This window comes from Mustela nivalis (assembly GCF_964662115.1).
Source record: "Mustela nivalis genome assembly, chromosome: 2".
NCBI lineage: Eukaryota > Metazoa > Chordata > Mammalia > Carnivora > Mustelidae > Mustela > Mustela nivalis.
In genome coordinates this window covers 108,431,015-108,455,304 of record NC_139021.1, presented here as the reverse complement: position 1 = coordinate 108,455,304, position 24,290 = coordinate 108,431,015, and the positions used below count along the sequence as shown (strand labels likewise).

Sequence of the window (24,290 nt, the reverse complement as noted above, 5' to 3'; positions counted from 1 at the left end):
TACTAAACAGTTTTCCAAAAACAGTTATACAATTTTACAATCTTATCTGCATTTTAAGAGTTCCATTTGCTCCACAGTCCCATCAACATTTGGTGCTGTCAGTTTTAATCACAGCTTTCCCAACAGGTACAAAGTGGTACCTTACTGTGGTTTTTCAACTTCCTTTTCCTGATGACTAATGATATTAAGCATATTTCCATTTATTTATTAGCTATTTTTATACTTTCTTCTTTGAAAATGTCTGTTCAACTCTTTGGCTCATTCCCCAGCCACCACCACCCCCCCGCCCCGTTGAATTAACTGGCTTTTTATTATTGATTTATAGATGTTTTATATATTCTGGGTAAAAGTCTTTTATCACATATATGTATTGACATAAATATTTACTCCTTATCTAGGACTTGCCTTTTCCTTTCCTTAATAATGTGTTTTGATAATCAACAATTTAAAATTCCGATAAAAGGCATCTGGGTGGCTCAGTTGGCTAAGTGTCTGCCTTCATCTCAGGACATGATCTCCAGGTCCTGGGAGCAAGTCCCATGTTGAGCTCCCTGCTCCACAAGAAGTCTGCTTCTCTCTCTGCAGCCCCCTTCCACTTTTCTTTCAGTCTCTCTCTCAAACAATAAATACATAGAATCTTAAAAAAGGAAAATAAAATTCTGATAAAAATCCAATATATCAAATATTTCTTTTGTTTACAACTTTGTATCCTTTCTGAGAACTCTTTCCCTACCCCTAGAGTTCACAAAGATATTCTCTATGCTTTCTTCCTGAAGCTTTATACTTCTACAGCTTTTTTTCAGTTTGCATTTTAATATGGTCAGAAATTTAGAAATTTAGATAAATGCTAAGGATAACTGGGATAACCCAAACAAAAACAAATTATTTGAAGGACAGTGACTATAAAATTCAGAAAACATAACTCATTGCTATCTGCCATATCTTTTCCTCCAAGGGTTTTTTGCTTGTTTGTTTTTGTTTTTGAGAGAAAATGAGTAAGCAAGAATGATCTGCAAAATACAATTTTCTCCAAGAAAGCTAAAATTTAAATGTGAGCAGTGAAAAAGTTATTTTGGGGGACTAACAATTCACTTTTAGTACATTTTGGGTCTGGGACTGTTAAGTTTTGAATCCAAATATACAAACCAATATTGTATAAATAAGGAAGCACTCATCTTATAGCCCAAATCCAAGGAACATGATTCACATGTGGCTGCCCTGCACACACTTAAGTGGGGCTGAAATACCAAAACAGTCATAGCAGTTATCACAAGTTTTCAGGGAGAGATGGAGGTTTTCACTATTCACTTTCAACACTTCCGCAACTGTTAAAACATAAGCATATACTACTTTCCAATGGAAAAAAAAAAGGTGTCCTACTGTATTTTCCAAAAGAGTATAAATTGATGAAGTTATATATTATTTTACCTCCAGAAAGTCAGTCTGATCAGCTTAGAAATCCAACTGTTTTTGAACAGTATATTTTAGTTTATATAAAATAAATATTTTCATATACTAGTTTTAGATTAGAAAAAAATGGAAACCTGGGGTTTTTTTTTTAACATGGCAACAGTCCTCCTTGAGAAACAGTTTGGGTTTTTTGGGATATTTTAAATTTTTATTTATTTATTTGACAGCACAAGCAGAGGAGGAGGAGAGGGAAAAGGAGGGCTCTCCTCTGAGCAGGAAGTCCAATGCAGGGCTCAATCCCAGAAGTCAAAGGCAGATGCTTAACTGACTGAGCCACCCATGTGCCCCCAGATATGGTTTTAATGAGATTCATGCAATTCCGGTTTATAAAGATTCATGATTGGGTGCCTGGGTGGCTCAGTGGGTTAAAGCCTTTGCCTTCAGCTCGGGTCATGATCCCAGAATTCTGGGACTGAGCCCCACATAGGGCTTTCTGCTCTGCGGGAACCTTGCTTCCTCCTCTCTCTCTCTCTATCTCTGCCTGCCTCTCTGCCTACTTGTGATCTCTGTCAAATAAATAAATAAAATCTTGAAAAAAAAAAGACTCATGAGGCTTTTTTAAGTGGTATCTTCATTCATACAAAGCCTGTCTCGAGGACATTTTTTAAAAAAATTATTAGCAGGGGCACCTGGGTGGCTCAGTGGGTTAGTAAGCCTCTGCCTTCAGCCCAGGTCATGATCTCAGGGTCCTGCGCATCTGGCTCTCTGCTCAGTGGGAAGCCTGCTTCCCCCTCTCTCTCTGCCTGCCTCTCTGCCTACTTGTGGTCTCTCTCTCTGTCCAATAAAAATAATTAAAATCTTAAAAAAAATTATTAGCATACACTACCACAAAATTGCAAATCTGATCTCAGTGAAAAACAATGATTAACAAAACACAATTTGTCAAAATGCTGGTCACTGACCTTTAAATCCCTCCTAGAGGCACAGCCATAGAAAGCTCAACCTTTAATTTCATCAAGACACTTCCTGTGTTATTTTAGCTGGTGTCTATAACTTATATTCAAAACCAGCTTTTTATTCTCTTTTAAATTTCAAGTATTATTTATCAGAGACACAAGTGCTAAGAATGTCTGCTTCACAAGCTTCTATTTTCTTACATTTCACTCAGGAAGTACTGAGAACTTAATAAATAGCCTTAATGATTCCTTTTAACATGAATTTTTTAAAAAAAATCACTTCAGTTCTTCAGTTCTAGAGAAGTAAACAATTTACTAGGGAAATCTTTCATAAAAACTATATATCCCACAAAATAATACTGATTGGGCTAGTAAAATGGAAATAAACACTAAAATGGTAAATAAGCATCAAGCTGGTGGTGGCTTGCTTACCAGTGTGCAATATTAAGGCTATTAAAACAACATCCAGGTTGGAGACTGGGGAAGAATATCATTAATGATTAGCAATGTCTAACATCAGTCAGGAAGAGAGAATGATATTAAAATTTTCACTGCATTTGCTATTTATGGAAAAAAATCAATACAAATTTATGGGTAAAATTCAATAAAAAGCAAAATTTGAACATTATAAATTATTTTACAGTAGTAAGGTTATTCTAAAAACTTCAGGCCTTAAATAAGTTTGTTCTTAAAATCGTTTTATATTGGTTTTCAATACAAAGGGGTCATCTACTGCAAGTTTTCTTACAGTAGCATGTATATACTTTCAACCATTATAGAGTATCTGGTACAGGAATTATCCTCTGACTAGAAGCAAATCTAAAACTGGGCAACCATTTTGGGCACTAAACAAAAGGCAGCACAGGCTTACAATCCTTCAGAAAAAAGGAAAATGAGGTAACTCCCATGACTACCTCACTTTCAGTGTGAAGGCTCTCTTCTGACACAGGGGGGAAACAGAACAAATGTAACAAAGGTCTCACTGAGGCAAAAGGCAGAGATTGAGTTTGGGGGTGCTAAGACAGCTGAAGTTTGTAGAACAAAAAGGCAGAGAAAAGGGATTGAAGAGTAGAACCTCAGGAGTCTGTGTGGAAATTCACCTTTGGTCCTTGGCCAAGAGTTGGGCTGCATATGTGCAGGATCTGAAAGCATAATGGAGATGACACCAGAGATAGCACAGCCAGGAGGAGGAGTTCTGGCCCAGCCAGAATGGAGAAACTTCATTGAAGCATACGAGGTATTCAGTTGAGCCCCCAGAAAGGCCACACCTTAGAATTGAGGACCATGCCCTAAGACAAATGACAAACCTGAAAGAAGCCTGCCTTAACAAAGAAAACCAAGCCTAACCATACCAGAAGAAACGCCTGCCAAAATGAAACTCAATACCCTTAAAGAAAGGAACAATCCAGATTCCCTACAACATTACCTTTCACAACATACAACATATCAATCACGACATTAAACAATTAAAATTTATTAGACATGCAAAGCAGAAAAATAAGACCCATGACCAAGAGAAAAAAGCAGTCAATAGAAACTAATTCCAAGATGAACCAGGTGTTGGAATTAGCAGATAAGGACTTCCAACAGCTATTATAAATACATACATGAATACAAAGAAAGATAACTACAATAAGTGAAAGAATGAAAACTCTCAACAAAGAAACAGAAACTATAAAAGACAAATTCTAGGCCTCAAAAGTTCAGTATCTGGAAAGAAAAGTCTACTCTTAAAAGAAGACTGGAGACTGCAGAAGAAAGCTGTGGCAGACTGCATTTTTCAAGAAGGACTGCATCATCCATCTCACATAGCTCTCCTTTCAACCTAACTTTAACACTTCCATCAACTGGTAAAGTCTATTGTTCCTCCCCCTAGAACTTGGGCACACCTTTGTAACAACCTGAATCAAGAGAATATAGCAGAAGTGGTATTATGTGATTCCTAAGACTAGATAATAAAAATGTCAAGCACTTCCACCTTGGACTCTAGATTTTCACTCTTGGCACGAAGTTAATACAATATGATGAAGCATGAACTAACCCACGTGGAGAGACCACTTGGAAAGGCCAAGTAGAGGGGTGCTGGCCAATAGCCAGGCTAAAAATCCAGATAACAGCCAGCATTTACCAGACATGTGAGTGAAAACACCTGTAGATGATTTGGCCACAATTTTCCAGCTCATTTCTAGTCAGGGAGTCCCAGGGTCCAGATATTTTGGAGCTAAAACAAGCCATTCCACCATGCCTATTCTGAATTCCTAACTCACTGAATTTGCACTTGCAGATAAAGTAAGTAAATGCTTTAGATAATAAATACGTGTAGAGGCAGCTTGATATGCATAAATATTAGCTGGAACACAAAAATATGAATCTGACAACAAATTAGTAGTAATTATCTAATCTGAAGAACAGAAACAAGAAATTGAAAAAATGAACAGCTTGTCAGTGACCTGTGTAACAATACAAAGTAGTTTATCACCTGTATTACTGGAGTCTCAGAAGGACAGGTGAAAGACAATGGGACTTGAGTGGCTCAATGGGTTAAGCATCCAACTCTTGGTTTCAGCTCAGGTCATGATCTCAGGGTCCTGAGATAAAGCCCCACTTCGGGCTCTGCACTCAATGCAGAGTCTGTCTGAAGATTCTCTCTCCTTCTCCCTTTGCCTCTCCCCCCATGCTCTCTCTCAAATAAATAAATAAATCTTAAAAAAAAAAAAAAAGATAAAAAAAACTAGAGAAAATTTGTTGCCATCAGACCTGCCCCTCAGGCTGAAGGGAATAATGGGAATAAAGGTAAAAGAACATTTTTTCCTTCCCTTTCTCTGAAACACAAGTGTATAAAGCAAATAAAGTAACACTGTATTCTGGGATGTAATACATAGGTAGACATAAATTCTTCTTTTATAAGGTTCTTACATTTAATGCTCACAATATCAACTCTAAGAGGACTAAAATAAACTAAAAAGTGTGTTTTCTAATCCTTATTGCAGAACCTCTAAAAAAAAATATATATATACATATAGCTAGAAAGTCAACAGAATTAAAATGGAATACCTAAAATTATTCCATTAATCCCAAAGAGTACAGGAAAAGAGGAATGAAAGAGAATAAGAATGAATGAATGTACAAAGGAGTATTGAACAACTAAACACAAACAGAAAAATGGTAAATAAAACATTTCAATAATTATACTAAATGTAAATGGACTAAATACACCAATTAAGAAAGTCAGTGATTATAAAGCAACTTTAAATTTGATCTTATAGTATTTTTTTATGAAATATAGTCTATGTAGGTTTATATATACTTGCTATATAAACTGGAGCACTCTACAGGCAAAATAAAACACAATGTTCAATTGAGGAATGCAAGATTACATTAAACAAATGCAAAACTCAATCTAGCTGCTCTACACACTTATACCAAATTAATAAACTTGTTCCAATAAAGGTAGGGGGGAGGAATCTGGGTTGCAAGATAAACTTTCTTTATAGGCCTCAGAAATTCTGTTACTACTCTGGTGAAGTTACTATGACAGTCCAGGGTCTGATCCTCTACCTTCTGTGTAAGATGTAATCCTATCAGTATAGTGAATGGTACTTTCATTCAGAAACAAATTCAAACTCATGTCATATGACTGATATATAAATATCATAAAGACCATAACAGCAATATATTAATTTCCTTGAAAAGTCCAACTGACACAGGAAGTATCCACATCTTTATGACAAGTTCAATATATTTCCATAAGGAGACACACCAAAAATTGAAAGTATAGTGCTGCTGAATAAATGTGGAATCAAAGAAAAGAAGCTAGTTAAAGCAACTTCTAACAAAGACATTTTGATGTCTCCATCTTTACAACAGGAATTGTCTTGCCAAAAATATCTGAGGTTCATGGGCTAAAGCCTGGCTATAATTTTTCCATGTTTCAACAGCTAACTGATCAATCCACCCACTGGAAGGGCTTTATGTAGACTAAATCTATTCTAGACAATTAAATTCAAGCTTTATTGGAAAGCCTGAGTCATTCTCTTTCTTGAAAGTGAACTGGTATATCTGCTTGTCAATATACACTGCTACTAAAGTTTATATTATTAGAGCATTTGATCACTTTTACATGCTTGGAGAATTGATAAAAATTCATCTTACAAATATTTATTGAGTACCTCCTCTGTGACAACTACTACTGTATTTACAGGGCAGCACTGACAATCACAATCATAGTAACAAATGCTCCTGGAAGTCTGGGAGAAACCCAGAAGCAAATCCTTTTTAAAGATATCCCATTCAGAAAAGACTACTACTCCAAAAATAGGTAAAAAAGAAAAATTCATATCTGAAAAGAAAAAAATATAACTACTTATTTGCTACATTTTTCTGTAGCTAACTCATTATTTGGCACCCTATTTAGTTCTGCTGCATTCATGTTAAATTAAAATTTGCTCATACGGTGCCTGGGTGGCTCCGCAGGTTAAGCTAAGCCTCTGCCTTCAGGCCAGGTCATGATCTCAGAGTCCTGGGATCGAGCCCTGCATCGGGCTCTCTGCTCAGCGGGGACCCTGCTTCCCCCTCTCTCTGACTGCTGCTCTGCCTGCTTGTGATATCTCTCTCTCTCTCTCTCTCTCTCTCAAATAAATAAATAAATAAATAAAATCTTTTTTAAAAATTAAAATTTGCTCTTAAAACTCTAATATACCTGCAGCTGCCATTGCTACTACTAAAACATGAAATTGGGTTGTTGTTTTTCTTTTTAATATGTAAGTCATCTCTGCCTTAATCCCATTAACACAGGCAAGCCCCAAACACTCTTTTATCCTACTCATTTTTAGGTTGTCAAACTTAAGATCTGTTATACATCCAATACAAGTAAAGTATCCTGTTAAAAATGCAATCTTAACACTTGCCTGCACAGTACTGCCTTCTCCTCTATTACTTCAAGTTAAACACAAAAGCAAAACTCAGAGTTTTATATTAAAGTCTGATCAAAGACTAGGATCCCCAGTAGGAAAGAAAATCTATTCTCTCAAAAGAGGGATAGAACTAGAGGAAAAAGAAACAGCAGAGGAAGTGAGCTATCAGTGAAAAAATTCAGAAAGCTATTACTATGAACTAAAAGCTGCCAAGCACTTCTCCAAAGAAGTTGTAACATTTTGCACTTTTACCAACATGGATTAGAGTTCAAATTGCTATATATCCTTGCCAACGCATTATTACCCCTTGAAGTTTTAGCTATCCCAGTAAAATTTGAAACAGGTCCTCGTTATCTTTTAATTTCCATTTCTCCAATGATTTATTTTGAATATATTTTAATATATTTACTTATCATTTAAGTATTTACTTTTGTAAAGTTTATGTTCAAAATTTTTTTTTGTCTTTTCTTTATGGGGTTGTCCTCTTATGAATTTTTTAAAATCATCTTTATATTGCATTGAGTTTAAGTCCTTTGGATATATGCATTGTGAGTACTTCTTCCAAATTTGCTGTTTTTGTTTTTGTTTTTTAATTTTACTAATGGTGTCTTTCAAACAACAGAAGTTTTTAATGCTGATCAAGTCCAGCTTGTGAATTTTTTCTTACCCGGTTAACTTCTTATGTACTAAGAAATCTCTGACTCGGGACGCCTGGGTGGCTCAGTTGGTTAAGCAGCTGCCTTCGGCTCAGGTCATGATTCCAGCTCCTGGGATCGAGTCCCACATCAGGCTCCTTGCTCGGCGGGGAGCCTGCTTCTTCCTCTGCCTCTGCCTGCCATTCTGTCTGCCTGTGCTCGGTCTCTCCCCTCTCTCTCTCTGATAAATAAATAAAATCTTAAAAAAAAAAAAAGAAAGAAATCTCTGACTAAACCAAAGGTCACAAAGATTTTCTTCTCTGTTTTTATCTATTTGTTTTATAGTTTTACATGTTACTTTTATACTTCTATCTACAATATCCATTTGTATGTAATATGAGATTTTTTTGTATTATCAGAAGTAATTGTCTTCATACTGATATTCAGTTGTTCCAACACCATTTGTTAATATGAGTATCCTGTCCCCAGTGAATTCTCTATCATCTTTTCTAACAACCTATGTCTGAGTTTTCCTGTAATCTCTCTTCTGTTCCATTAACCTAAATATATATACCTTTTTTTTCTTTCAGTAATTATATCATATGACCCAGAAATTCTTTTCATGGACATTTAACCAAAAGACAAAAAAATATATGTCCACAAAAGTCTTGGCCATGAATGCTCACAGCAAATGCCCATCACAGGTGAGTGGATAAATAAATTATATCGTAACCATACGGTGGAATACTATTCAGCTATAAAAAGAAAAAAGTCATTACTGAAATAAGCAACAACCAAGGTAATTATGCAAAGACTAAGAAAACCAACCAAAAAAAGTACATACTCTATAACTGCATTTATATAAAATATTAACACAGTCAAAACTTAACTACAGTGAAGAATTAGAAACTGCCCAGAATCAAGGCTGGGGAACTGACTAAAGGGAGACATGAAGAAAACTTTTATGGCACTAAAAATGTTCTAAATCGTGACTGTGGCAATGTTTACATGGATGTATATACATGTCAAAACTCCCTGAACTGTACACTTAAAGTGAATATACTTTACTGCAAATAAATTACACCTCAATAAAGTTGATTAGGAAAGTAATCTGATTACAACTACCAACATGTAAAATGCAACCCACGTCAAAATATCTCAAATGTATTTTGCTTAATACCAGAGATAGAAATACAACAAGTATATCACCTTCAGGAATGAGAACTTTTTAGAATGAAAAGCAAAATGACATTCAGAAAAGCACTGTCCAGGGTGCCTGGGTGGCTCAGTCATTAAGCATCTGCCTTGGGCTCAGGTCATGATCCCAGGGTCCTGGAACTGAGAGCCCTGCATCAGACTCCCTGCTCAGCAGGAAGCCTGCTTCTCTCTCTCCCACTCCCCCTGCTTGTGTTTCCTCTCTTGCTGTGTCTTTTAATAAATAAATAATTCTTTAAAAAAAAAAAAGCACTGCCCTATAGGACTTCCCTCAGTGATGAAAATGTTCTGTATCTATGCTGTCCAGCACAGAAGCCACTAACCGCATGTAGCTATTGAAAACTAAGGCAAATGAACATTAATGAGTAAATTTATCTTAACTAATTTAAACATAAATAGCTACATGTGGCTAATAGCTAACATATTGGACAGCACAGGTCTAAAACACAGAGATCATTGAAAAAACACAACAGACCACAATACATATGCTTAGGAAGGTAGTGGAAATGGGAACATTCTTGGAATAGAGCATAAAATTAAAAGAGGAAAGTTACAGTAATTACTGGGACTTTACAACTGTCAAAATACCTATTGACAAAGTATTATTTTCTTTTTAATATTTTATTTATTTATTTGACAGACAGAGATCACAAATAGGCAGAGAGGCAGACAGAGAGAGAGAGAGAGGAGGAAGCAGGCTCCCCGCTGACCAGAAAGCCCAATGCGGGACTCGATCACAAAACCCTGAGATCATGATCTGAGCTGAAGGCAGAGGCCTAACCCACTGAGCCACCCAGGCACCCATGAAAAAGTATTTTCAACCATACGCAGTTTTCTAACAAATACCTGGTATGTTTGATTAATTTTATTAGTAGATTAATACAATAAAGAAGAAAACTAAAATTCTGGACGTATTTCTAACCTAGAATGAGGAACAAGTTTCAGTGGAAATGCCAGGAAACAGGGAGAAAGTGTTCATATAATTTTAGAGTTCACATCAGACAAGGAAGGAAATACTGGCATAGTTAGATATGATACAGATCAGTAAAACGGATTTCAAAAGCTTCATTTAAATAATAGGGTATGAATTCATAACTCAAAATCCAAAAGGAAAGATTACAGAGAGACTAATTTAAAAACTAAAATTCTGCATAAACAATCACAAGGGATACTAGCTTAAAAAAGGCAAATGAACAGAAATTATCTTAGAAAACCAATCAATACAGTTGCAGAGAATTCACTCACAATGTTCAGACTTAAAAGGTTACAACCGGGGGTGGGGGAAAAGAAATAATCCTAGTGGAAAAAAGGGAAATAATCCTAGATGAATACAAAAGAGCATATATAAAGGAACATAAGAATAGTAAAGACAAAAGAAAAGGCTTGAAATGAGGAAAATGTCTGGATCCAAAAAGAACATTAAATAAGGTAGAACTGCACAGGTTAGAGAGTCGTATGACACTAGAGCCAGAGGATAAGCAGAACTCCAGAAAGAAAGAAAGAAAGAAAGAAAGAGAGAGAAAAGGCAAGGCTAGGCTTAGAAGCCACTAAATTCCCTTTCACTTCTATTGTCTCTGTCCAAGAGGTTTGCTCTGATTCAGTAACTCAAGCGTGGTGGATGCATGACATTTTTCTGGATTAAAATGGTTTCAAGTCGCTATTTAAGCAAGGTTATTTCTTAAAGAATATTCTTGAACAAACAACTGTTAACAAAATCTTTGACATTCCATGATTAGACATATTAGTAAAGCATACAGTTAGCAATCAATAATTTGAAACAGAGATAATCCATCAAGCTCTCTGTAACAGCTTCACCTGAATCTCGCAGTCATAAAATTCAAAAGACCAGCAAGGCAGGGCATTATAAAATTGTCTTAAGAAAGAATACCACTAACTTCCTTAATTTTTGAAGCGTTCATAAAAATCATTAAGTAAAAAGACTTTTAAATATGCTGAAGATAGGGTCAGTATACATGTACAAACCAAAAGGAAAAAAATATGACCAATAAAGATCACAAAGTCGCTTAATCTCACAATTAAAGAAATGCAATAAAACTCAAATTACCCAACAAATTACAAAAAGTTTAAGTTTGATAATATTGTTTGCCAAGACTGAAGGGGGAAAGATGCTGTCATACATGTTGGTGAGAATAAATTCCACTGTGGAGAAGAGAAAAACTCCACTGCTCCACTGCTAAGGATCTACCTTCAGTAAATACCTGTTAAAGGACACCAAGGTATGTGTGAGAAAATGTTTATTAGAGTGCTGTTTTCAATAGTGACAAACAAGAAATAACCGAATATGGATTGGAGGGGACTGTTTATTATGGAATGATCATAAAATGGAATAAAAGCCAATAACAAAATCAGTTCCATCTCCATGTCAGTATGGAAAATTCCTAAGTATGGTAAAAGGAAAAAAAAAAAAAAAAAAGCAAGATGCAGAAGAGTAGGAACTATGTTCCCAACTATTTCTCTTAAAAAGTGGATGTAAGAAGAAAAAGTTTCTTAAAGAATACCTGAAAGTTTTAATTGTAGGTATCTTTGGGAAGAGAGTCTGAGGATAGGACGTGTGAAGTAAGAGAAATTTATAGGAGGTTTTAGTACTCTTTAGGCTGTTCAGCATCCACAACCATTCTAATTTGGAGAGAATTTCAAAAAGTGAGAAGCAAATATTCCCTTCCTTCTCTTCCTCATCATGGGTGCAAGTCTAACACCAATTAGGTCCTCCTACTCTGGACACTGAATCCTAGGTGGTGATAGCAAGGGGCAAAGGAGTCAGATCACTGAAAGAAAGCTCCAGAAGTGCTGAAAGCTTATAAGCACAGTCAACAACATGCAGTCAAGGCAGCAGTACCCGGGATAGCAAGTTTTCAAGCAGCCATGTCCTAAGCAGAGACTGCCTTATTGTAACCTCTTAACCATGCCTTGCTTCCCTCAAAGCAAGGCATGGTCTTTTGCTTCTGCAAAATTCCTAAGCCTGATTCTCTACCTATGAGCTATCTAATATTTTTCAAACAATTCTTTTCTGCTTAATTAGAGCTACTTTCTGTCATGTGCAACCCAGAACTCTGACTCTGTTCTTTTATTTATTATCCTATAGCTGTTCTGTTTTTTTGGCTTTTGTTTGTTTTGTTTTTTTTTGTTTTTTGGGTTTTTTTTTTTTTTTGACTAAGGGTTGGTAAAATACTTTTTGTATTCCCTTTAATAATGTGAACTATACAATTTCTTATCTAGCACTTTGCGCAACAGTGAGACTGGCAGGAGAATAAACAATCTATTTAAGAGAAAATATCACAGCATTTTTAAAAAGGGGGGAGGGTAAGTTCTCTCAAAGAACTTGAATATTACTTAGGAAAACATTCACCATGGCTGCCCCTCCCACTTCCTCCTCTCTCCTCCCAAGGATTTCATGCCCACAATTGGCTCACTGCCTTATAAATTTGATACAATGGAAAAGTGGAAAAAAGCAAGAAAACAGCACTTTCCAAAGGGAAATGGGAAAATTTAACTACAGATAACTTGGAAAGTAGACTAAAAAATTAAGAGCAGAGAGGTAATACCCTCAAAATGTGGAATAGAGTACAATCTAAGATACACTATACCTTACTTCAAATAATTTCAATATATAATAATCTGAATTCATTAAAGACAGCTGTGAGAATACAGAGTCTTTAGTTTTTAGAAGTCTTTTCTTTCCTCAATTCCTGTGAACTCCTATGAGCTGCCAAAGTGCATTTTAAAATTATTTTTGTCAAAGGAATACATAAACACGTATTCCAAAAGATATAAAAAAAAACTTGTAATAAGAAATTAGTTGAGGGAAGATGGCAAAGTAGGAGTCACCAGGAATCCATCTCCCCACCTAAACAAGAATTGTACTGGCATAATCTGACTAGTGTAACTATTTTGGAATCCTGGAGTCTATTCAAAAGCTTGCAGCTTCTAGGGAAAGGCTTAGACAGTAAATCACAGTTAATTTCAGTCAATTTCAACTCTCACTATGGTAGCAGCTACCCACCCCAGTGCCCACCCCCTCACCTCGCAACAGGAAGCCATGCACATATGCCTAGCACAGCCTACACCAGCTTATGGGACCTTGTCCTCCAAATATCAGAGATCTGTGTTCTGATCATTGGCTGCTGCTTCTGATTACACACCTGCACACACAGAAGCAGGCCACCACTGCTGAAATCCCCACTGATGGAAAAGGCTTCCAGGGGACTTAAAGATCCAGAGCCCATTTTTTCCCTTCATTTCCCCCCTTTTTCCTCATTTAGGAGCCAGGCATTAAAGACTTGACATCCATTCTTGTGTGAATATAAGTTTGCAACTCTTGTGGGTAACTACCCAAAGGGATACAATTGCTTGATTTTATGGAGTATGTTTAGTTTTTTAAGAAACTACCAACTGTCTTCCAAGTGGCCATACCATTTTGCATGCTGTGGGTTTTTCATATATTGCCATATTGGATAGTACCAGAGTTTTTGTATGCTACATACTGGATGATTTCACCTATATAACAGTATAGAAAAGTCAGAAGTATGGAGACAGTTAAAAAAAAATCAGCAGTTGCCAGCAGCTGGGCTGGGAGGAAAGGGACAAATAGGCAGACTGCAGACTACTGTTAGAGCAGTGAAACCACTAGGTATGTTACTATGATGGCGGATACATGTCATTAAAATTTTTCCAAGCTCATACAACACACAACACCAAGAGTGAAGCCTAATGGAAATTATGGATTTTGTACGATAATGATGTCAGAACAGGTTCATCAATACAACAAATAAACCACTCTGGTAGAGGGCAAGGATAATGAAGGAGACCATATATGTGTGAGGGCAGGGGGCATACAGGACAGTTCTGTACCTTCGAATTGAATGTAGCTGTGAATGTAAAATAGCTCCAAAAACTAAAGTCGATTTAAAAAGAAAAACTCCACACCCCATAGCTACCATGACATGCGATGGTAAAAGACAAAAATTGTCCTCTAAGGTCAATAACAAAACAGGAAGTCTGTTTTGCTACTTCTATCCAAAAAGGCAACCATATTAAAAAGGAAGAAATAAAATTATCTCTGTTTGCAGATGACATGTTCTATATGTTTTTACATGTACCTTAAAGATTCCACACCATAAAAAAAAAAAACCATCAGAAAAAACAAACTAAGCAAAGCAGCAGGATACAAAATTAATGTGCAAAAATCAGCTGTACTTCTATACACTGACAATGAATAATCCAAAAAGGAAAATTCCATCCATGATAAACACCAAAAAAGAGAATCTAGGAAAGAACTTAATTAAGGAGGTGATATACAGAGAAAACTATAAAACACTGATGAAAAAAAAAATTAAAGACCTAAAAAATTGGAAAGACACCCCAATCTGATACTGTTAATATTTCAATATCATCCAACAAAATCTACTAATTAATATCATTCAAAAATCCCCAAAACTTTTTTTTTTTTTTTTTTTTTTTTTGCAGAACTAGAAAATTCCATTAAAATTCATATGGACTCTCAAAAACCCTCAATGGCCAAAAGACTCTTGAATCAGAGGAACAAAGATGTAAGACTCACAATTACTGATTTCAAAATCTACCATAAAGATACAAAGTGCTGTACTGGCATGAAGACAGACATGTATGCCAACTGACTAGAATAGAGAACCCAGAAATAAACTCTTGTATATACGGTCAAAAATTCTGACAAGTGTGGAAAGACCATTCAATGGGGAAAGGATGGTCTTTTCAACAAATGGTGCTGGGAAAAGTGGATATCCACATGTAAAGCATTAAGTTAGACCCTTATCTTAAAACACAGTCAAAATTACTTAAAATGGATTAATGATCTAAGCAAAAAAGACCAAACACTATAAAACTCTTAAAAGGAAATACAGAAGAAAAGCTTCATAATACCAGTTTAGCAATGATTTCTTGGGTGCGTCACCAAAGGCAGACAACAAAAAATAGTTAAATTGTACTGTACTGCATTTCATCAAGAACACTATCAACAAAGCAAGAGAATGGGAGAAAATATTTGCAAATCACATATCTGATAAGGGATTAATATCCAGAATATATAAAGAACTCCTAGAATTCAACAACAAAAACACAAACTGCTAAACATTTCTCCAAAAAGATAAACAAATGGGCAATAAGCCCATGAAAAGATGTTCAACATCACTAATCATTATGTAAGTGCAAATTAAAACCACACTGAGGTTACCACCTTACCACCTTACAACTGCCAAACGTCTAGAGTCCAAAAGACAAGAAACAAGTATTGGTTAAGAATGTGGAAAAAAAGGAGCCCTTATGTACTGTTAGTGGGAATGTGAATTGGTGCAGCCACTATGGAAAACAGTACAGAGGTTCCTCAGGAAATTAAAAGTGGAACTGCCTTATGATCCAGTAATTCCACTAATAAGTATATATAACCAAAGAAAACAGAAACTTTAATTCAAAATGATACACATACCCCTATGTTTACTGCAGCATTATTTACAATGTCCAAATTATGAAAGCAGCCCAAGTGTCCAATGACAGATGAATAAAGAGATGATTGATACACAAACAATGAACTATACCTCAGCCATTAAAAAGGAATGAAACTTTGCATTTGCAACATGGATGGATATAGAGTATTACCTTAAGCAAGGTAAGTCAGTCACAGAAAGACAAATACCATATGATTTCACTTATATGTAGAATCTGAAAAAAAAATTTTTTAAACACAAACAAAAAGCAGAAACAGACCCTTAAATACAAAAGGGAGCAGGTATGGCTATGGACAAAATGGAAAAATGGGTGACGGGGAGCAGGAGATACAGGTTAGTTATGGAATGAATAAGTCATGGTGATGAAAGGGAATATAAGTCAGAGTATTCTATGGTGACAAATGGCAGTTATACTTGCTAGATTTTTCCAATCACTACATTATAAACCTGAAACTAATATAACATATATGTTGACTATACTTCAATGAAAAGAAAAAAGATCATGCACAAAATTAGAGTCCCCAAAACTGAAAATCATTGGTCATTTTTCTGGTTCCTCTGGAACTTGAGCTATATTGTCTAGACTCAAATTTAAAAGAGGAACAGAAGAGGAAAGAGATGGAAGGCCTCCTATTAGGTGATGAGAAATATAAGACTGAATCAACCAGATGCTTAAATAGGCCTTCCAAGAAGGGAGACCATAGACCTCAAATTTAGACTTTGTAAGTTGTTTCAAGATAATTACAGTCATTCTAAGTGTGTACGCTAGAAGTACTGATGTGTCCAGTGTGCACATTTTAAATACCTCTGTTTCTAAAACCTTCTTTTAGCATTTGTTCATTTTTTTAAAACAGAGGGCCAGGGTACATGAGAGTGGCCAAGTGGCTAACACGAATTTCCTAGAGCGCTGGTTCCCAGCAAACAAAGCAATCATCAGCTATCATACTCCAGAAGTAAAAAGAATGGGAAAAATCTTACAAAGAGTCTAGCTAAAATAAGGGTGCATTATGCCCCATCCTTTTCCTCTTGGTTTTGGGGAAGGGGCTTTGCAGGAGAGGTCAGTTACCAAGGCTCATAGAGAAAAGGAAGTTTCTCAGGTTTCTGCTTCTGTAGCTGACATGTGTGATTTCTTCAAGTTACAGATACCACTTCACACCCATTAGGATGGCTCTATTAAAAAAAAAAAAAAAGTGGGGCGCCTGGGTGGTTCAGTGGTTTAAAGCCTCTGCCTTCGGCTCAGGTCATGATCCCAGGGTCCTGGGATCGAGCCTCATGTCAGGCTCTCTGCTCCGCAGGGGACCTGCATCCTCCAATCTCTGCCTGCCTCTCTGCCTACTTGTGATCTCTGTCTGTCAAATAAATAAATAAAATCTTAAAAAAAAAAAAAAAGAATGAGGAAAAAAAAAGCTCAGAAAATACCAAGTGTTGACAAGGATGTAGTGAAACTGGAACATTTATTCTTGCTGCTGAGAATGAAAAATGATGCGGCTGCTGGGAGAAACAATATGGTAGTTCCTCAAAAAATTAAACACAGAATCACTATTTGATCCAGCCACTCCATTTCTGGGTATACAACCAAACGAACTGAAAGCAGCAAGATGCAGATACTGGTACACCCATGTTCATATCAGCATTATTTACAACAGTCAAAAGGCAGAAGCAACTCAAGTGTCCATCCATGGATGAATAAACAGAATGTGCTATATACATACAAGGGAAGAAAACGTGGCCAATATAGGCCACAACATGAGTGCACCTTGAAGACATTATGCTAAACGAAGTCACATGCTATGCTAAGTCAGTCACAAAAAGGCAAAGATTGCATGACTCCACTTATATAAGGTGCCCAGAAAAGTTACATACACAGACACAGAAAGTAGAACAATGGTTACCAAGAGCTCAGAGTAGAGAAAATGGGGGAGCTACTATTTAATGCATACAACATTTCAGTGTGGTAGGAGAAAAAAAAAGTTTTAGGCTGTACAATATGAATGTACCTAAGGCCACTGAAGTATACACTCAGAAATGGTTAAAATGGTAAAGTTTAGTGGCACCTGGGTGGCTCAGTTGGTTAAACATCTGACTCTTCAGCTCAAGTTCTGATCTCAGGGATGTTAGATGGCGCACCGCATTAGTCTCTGGGTTGGGCATGGAGTCTGCTTAAGACTCTTCCTCTCCCCTCTGCCCCCTCACTGACCCCTCTCTCAAAAAAAAAAAAAAAAAAAGAAAAGAAAAAGAAAAATTTAAAACAAAATTTTAAAGCCCCTTTCTTTATTTTGATGGTTTATTCTCTTATTTTGTTAGGGCACATGGTCTAGGAATTTCCTAAGAAATGTTGCATGGTGGATATATTTTTTTCTTGTTCTTGAAGGTCTTTCTTTCCTCCTTTTGCACTTGACTAATGGTTTGGCTGGATACAGAACTCTAGGCTGAATGCAGAACTTCTAAAGCACTAGTCCTCCATCTTCCATCTTTAAATTAGATTCTTAGATTATGAGAAGTTAGATGACATATATATTCCTAATCCCTCCTAAATGATCCCAAAAGTTTTTGAGACATTCTCATTATTTCTGATATTCTTAAAGGAATTTTGTAATAACTGCCTGGTATTGGCCTGTTTTCATTTGTTGTGCTTGGCACTTTATAGCTTTTTTTCAACCTGGAAACTCAAATCCTAAACAAATTTTCTGGAATATGCCTATATAGGCATATTCTGGTGTACATATGTATGTGGTAAAACATTTCATCCTCTGATAGATATGGCTACTGAGACAATCAGCTTTGGAATCTCACAGACTAGACTCGACCCTCAGCTCACTACTTACCCACTATGGCACTTGGGGAAATTAACTTCTTTTAAACCATATATGAAATGGGGACAGGTTAATTGTAGAGATTTTTAATAAAATGACACATGTAAACAGCTTATACAACAGAAATAATGAAAAATAAGTGTTACCTATTATTAAAATCCTAAAAGCTAGATGGATGCAGATACTATAAACACTGTCAAATCTATCAAGGATCTGCTATATGTAAGGAAATAAAACTAACAAAAGAAGTGGGAGGCAGCCAATGGGTATAGGCTTTTCTTTTTGGGGTATTAAAAACGTTTGGGGACTTGAGAGAGGTGGTAGTTACAAAATACTGGAAAGGTACTAAATGTTAGTGAATTGTTCACTTTAAAATGATTGATCTTATGTTATATAATTTTTGCCACAATAAAGAGAAAAAAGGAAGCAGGAAAAAGAAAGGCAGTATAAAAGAGAAGTCAAAAGTTGTTGAAATGGAGAATGGAAACAATACTCTTTCCTCTAAATTAGTGTGACACTTTCCTCTATATGCTCTCTTTTTAATTCTTGGAACTGAACAGCCAATAATGATATTGTTGGGAAGACAAACAATTCCTTTTTTATCGGACATTAACACATAAATAAAAGGCTGATTGAGAGATCGACATATAATTAAGAGAAGATTATTTTAAATTTCTTTGGGAAGAATGTATAAAACAGGAAAGTTGGATATATATATACAAATACACACACACACACACCCACACACACACACGAACAAAAAAGCTGATAGTATAGAAGACAATGGATAAAGTCTTTTTTTTTTAATCACTATGTATCAGAATGCTCAGCTCTAAGCCTTCTCTTATGACAAATATGGGAATCTAAACGCATCTAAAATCTTTCCAATAAAAGGGGAAGTAAATTACTTCCTACTGATTTCAGACTAGGGGGAAATATTGTTACATGCATCTTTCTTCATTTTCAACACTTCCCAAATTGTGCTCCAAGAAACACTATTTTAGAAAGATGCTATTTTAACACAGTACAAAAGAAATGAGAGAAGGGAGAATGAGGGGAAGAAAAAGGAAAAGGAAAGCAGCATATTCGAATCTCATTCTTGGGAGATTTGCAAGGCATAGTAGTGTATTAAAGGTTCTGCAGTAAGAAAGCCAGTTCACGTCTATTAAACCTACATTTGGCTGATTTATTAAGTACAGAACAGTTCTTAAGCTATGTCGGTTAAACACATAATGCATCATTTTGTTAAAGGCTGCTTAGATTTATACCAGATAACATATAAATTAGGGTAATTTCAATATTAGCCCAGGGGGATAAGATTACCACACATATCCAAGAAAAATCAATTATCTGAATAAAACATTGTTTCAAATTACCAGCTCGTCAGAGCAAGAGCTTAATGACAATAAAGGAGGGGAAGAGAAGGTAGGAATAAGAGGAAAAGAAGAAAAAACAATCTGGGAAGAGTTAGCTCTTCATCTTCCTTTGTTCAAATGTCCTTGTCCTGACATGTCAATTCTGATTATTAAGCCTAACATTTGCAGTTAAGATAGTAAAAAATTCCAACTTGGTTCACTTCTCCCCCACTTTCTATTTTTTTACATTAATTCCTAACCCTAGGAGGTAACCTCAAAAGGAGAAGTTAAATATTTGTTACTTGAGTACCTTAAGTATAAAATTTCACATTGCCATAACAACCATATCCCAAAACAGTTTAATACTGCATAATTTAAGCATAAAGGCATTTGCAATTTCAGTTTCTTTTACTCAGAGCAAAGATGTACACCAACAAAACCTGAACCTGGAACAATATTTCTTGCTTGGGGGAAAATCATAGAAAAAAACATGGATTTAGAGAAGTAAAAATTCAAATAGATAGGGCAAAGGAAAATCCAAATGGAAATACATTTATGAGAAAACTTGTAAGAAGATAAAAAGACACCCTTTTCATTATCACTTTATCATCTTTGAACCAAAAAGAAATCACTACTGCTTATTACTACTATTTCCCATATTGTGGGAACCAATCAAGGAAATGAATCATTTAGGTATTAGAGACAGCCAATCCCTTAGAGAAGTTAATCCTCTTCTTGGAAATTATTTTACTTCATAGGGGAAAAGCTACAGCTACCTTCCTGGTGACTGTTCCTCCTTTTTCTCATAAAAGAAGTGGAGTGGAGTGAGCAAATGAAGCCAACGAAAGCCTCAATAGCCATATATATCCCCAAGTCACAAAACTGGAGGGGAGCAGGAGGGCAAGACAAGCCAGGCATGCACGCCCTAGCTATTCTACTCAGCAGATCATTCTTCATCATTTACAGGCTACCACCCTTGCCAAAGGGTGACATTTGGCTAAAGCAACTACTGGCTAAATAACAAACCATACACATAAATCTTTTTAAGGAATAACAGATTTGAAAAAGACAAAAGCTAGATAAAATAGATACATTAAAGTGGATAGAATAAACTTCAACTTTGGTTACTATTTCACAAATTAAATTTGTGAATCTTAATTCAGTGGCTTAAAGGCAGGAGTTGCAAAGTTGGAAGATGAAAGATCAAAGCACTGGTAGCACAGTATTTTCTTGGTGAGAGTATCAGTCTAAGGTCTGAAAATGAAATGTGCTGATCCAGAAACCGAACTTTATCAGTAACTTAAAGATGATCAATCAGCTTCAGTGACTTATTCACAGTCAGAAGAGAGCAAAGGGAGCAAGCACCCCAGGTAAACTCACCACAAGGAGGCCCTTACAGTGACCCAAAAACCTGTCCTCTATCCATAGTATTCATACTCTTTTTCCACATGAGTACTAATCTGATCTGGTTAAGTAGTACTTGGTTGAATACAGAATTATATAGTAGTAATATAAAACAGATCAACCTGCAAGGTATTTCATCTAGGTCCTAAGGGGGCTTAATAAACACTCCTGCACTTCAGGAGATGCACTGCTCATTTTCCAGATTCTCCATCTCTCTCGATGCAAAATTTACACCCGTCATTCTGTTTTCCATCACCCACTGTGTTTTCTGTAGATGTGTATTAGCCATATCAGGCTATTGCTCTCGTGGATCTGATATTATGTATCCTTCCAACTGTGTCCTGCCCAACCATGAGAAGACACATTTATTTCCCTATTTTCAAATTCTTAAACAGTAATTCTGACAGCCCCCTGTACCTCTAACTGTAATAAAACTACGAAAAAGTAGTCTGGTTTTTCTGTACTTTTTGTAGATACTGATACTGATTTTAAAATTCTGAACAATTTAAACACAACAACATCCAACTGGACACAACTCAATACTGCAAAATGTAAATATATACATTGGCTCAAAGCAAATTGTTAAAAATTAACCACTTAACAAAACAACTTATGGCCAGCTCATAATAAGGACACAGACAATTCATATACTCAATTCTATAAGGATTCTACATTTGCATAATGCTTTACAAAGTGCTCTCCCATTCAAGATAACATTAATTCTAATCAAATATTTAAACTGAAAGTCTCCAAGAAAGAGATTTCTCTAAGAAGATAAACAAAATAATCCAAAATTTTAAACTTTAAAAGGCATTAAATTTTCTGATGTTTACAGTTAATTTTTCATACATATATATTTTTGCTTTGAAATGAGAAAATATATTAAGACTACAACAGAAACAAATTCCTTCTCTCATAAAATAGATGACATACTCTTAAGTTATACATGTGTTAAAATTATTAAATCAGTCTTGAGAAATACGGTTTCAAGCTGGATAATAATTACACTTAAAAAATCATGCAAGTTTATAAAAAAGAGACAAAGTCAGGCCTTGGTCTGCCCAGCAATTCCTGTCCAGATCCTCTGTACCAAATTACTTCTTCAAATGCTTAGTATACTTATGCTCCATTATAAACTGTTCTATGTAAAAAATACATGGTATCAGTTATCTCTACCTTAGAATGAATAAATTTAAGTGACTGAATACACTCAAGGATTAAATCTAATCCCCAATTGTGAAATAAAAGACAAAAAACATAGTGTAACTGAATCCAGGACTTAAATTGGTAAGAAGCCTTAAAAGGAATCCAGAAAATCCTATTACATACACCTAACCATGTCAAAGGTTAGTTCTTATCAAATGAGCTGTATCCCATTGGGATCCATTAAACAAACAAATGAGTTCTTATCAAATGAGCTGTATCCCATTGAGATCCATTAAACAAACAAAAAGCAGTGATAGAGCACCAACATAATAAAAAGAGTTCACATCACAAAGCACATCATTTTCTAAGACTTAGAAATCTTCTCTAAATGAAAATATAGCATGAATACATCAATATTTGCAACAGAAAATTAAAAGTTCTTACCTTACTACATCATCAATATTGTTCCTGTATACGCCTTCAAGTCTTTCTGCGGGAAACCACATAGCAATAATGTTGGGATAAATATCTGAGTACTTAAGTTAAGGAAACACCTGAAATATACAACAATGCAAACTACATGGTTAATTTTTAACAATTTGCTTTGAGCCAATGTATATATTTACATTTTGCATATAGCTGATTATAAAAATCACTATACCTATGCTAGTAAAAGGATGTCAAATGTATTTATCTATAAACCATCATGTGTAATTAAGAAACACAGGTACAGGGGCGCCTGGGTGGCTCAGTGGGTTGCTGGCTTCGGCTCGGGTCATGATCTCGGGGTCCTGGGATCGAGTCCCGCATCGGGCTCTCTGCTCAGCAGGGAGCCTGCTTCCCTCTCTCTCTCTCTCTCTCTGCCTGCCTCTCTGCCTCCTTGTGATCTCTGCCTGTCAAATAAATAAATAAAATCTTTAAAAAAAAAAAAAGAAACACAGGTACATAAAATTAATTCCCAAAAAAATTCTCAAAATAATTATATGACAAAATAATTTTCAAATCTCTTTACCTAGTACATTAAAAGTAAGTACATAAAAATTAAGGAAAAAAGTAACTTCCACATTTACACTATTTAGGCCCACATACATGAAAACAAAAACCACAGACTATAAATCAGAACTGAAGTTACCTTGGGACAAAAACCAAGTATCAAAATAAAAACAAAAAAAGCTACACAACTTCTCATTTTTCATTGTTACAAAAGGAACGACAGCATAGAGAAAAGTAGATACAATTAAGAATTAGGAAGCCAGCGGCACCTGGGTGGTTCAGTGGGTTAAGCCGCTGCCTTTGGCTCAGGTCATGATCTCGGGGTCCTGGGATCCAGCAGGGAGCCTGCTTCCCTCTCTCTCTCTGCCTGCCTCTCCGACTACTTGTGATTTCTCTCTGTCAAATAAATAAATAAAATCTTAAAAAAAAAAAAAGAATTAGGAAGCCAGATTTAAGACCTGGCTAATGCCGCCATCCCGTTGTATAACCTGGACATGACTTCATCTTTCCAGGCTTCAATTTCCTACTCCACAAGATTAGGTTGAGACAACCACAATGATCTCTTCCAAGTCCTTGGTATTTGTGACTTAGTAATACTGAACTAAGGTAGAAAGTTTTCCTCATTCACCATCAAGGTAATCAACATTTAGCATGCCATTCTATTTACTTATGTTACACACTGTAGTCAGCATAAAAACAAACTTCTGTGCTCCAGAAGAATTTGCATCAAACTAAAAAAACAAAACAAAACAAAAAATACCAACCAATCTACATTTCTATCCATTTGTCAATAGTGGCAGACCTCATTTCTTCCCGAGTACCATTATTCCTCTCTCTAATCTCGTGATTTTTCTGAAATGGACCTTGCAAAACAGCCAAGCTGATCTGCCCCAAGCCTCCCTTCAACACCCTCCCTGAAGTTCTCCACCTACCTACTCCTGGACCCCATTTGA

General features: G+C 35.8%; 1 long non-coding RNA gene and 1 pseudogene across 2 annotated transcripts in view; both read right to left on the bottom strand.

Annotated features, from left to right (window-relative positions):
- The window catches only part of LOC309859805 (phosphatidylinositol 3,4,5-trisphosphate 3-phosphatase and dual-specificity protein phosphatase PTEN-like), a 199,697-nt pseudogene that overhangs the window by 46,061 nt on the left and 129,346 nt on the right, over positions 1-24,290 (bottom strand). The window lies entirely within an intron of this gene.
- On the bottom strand, positions 1,172-22,885 carry LOC309859823. The gene is made up of 2 exons (XR_014308947.1): positions 22,789-22,885; positions 1,172-1,325 (listed from the first exon to the last, which is right to left on the bottom strand). It is a non-coding gene; the product is annotated as an uncharacterized lncRNA (long non-coding RNA).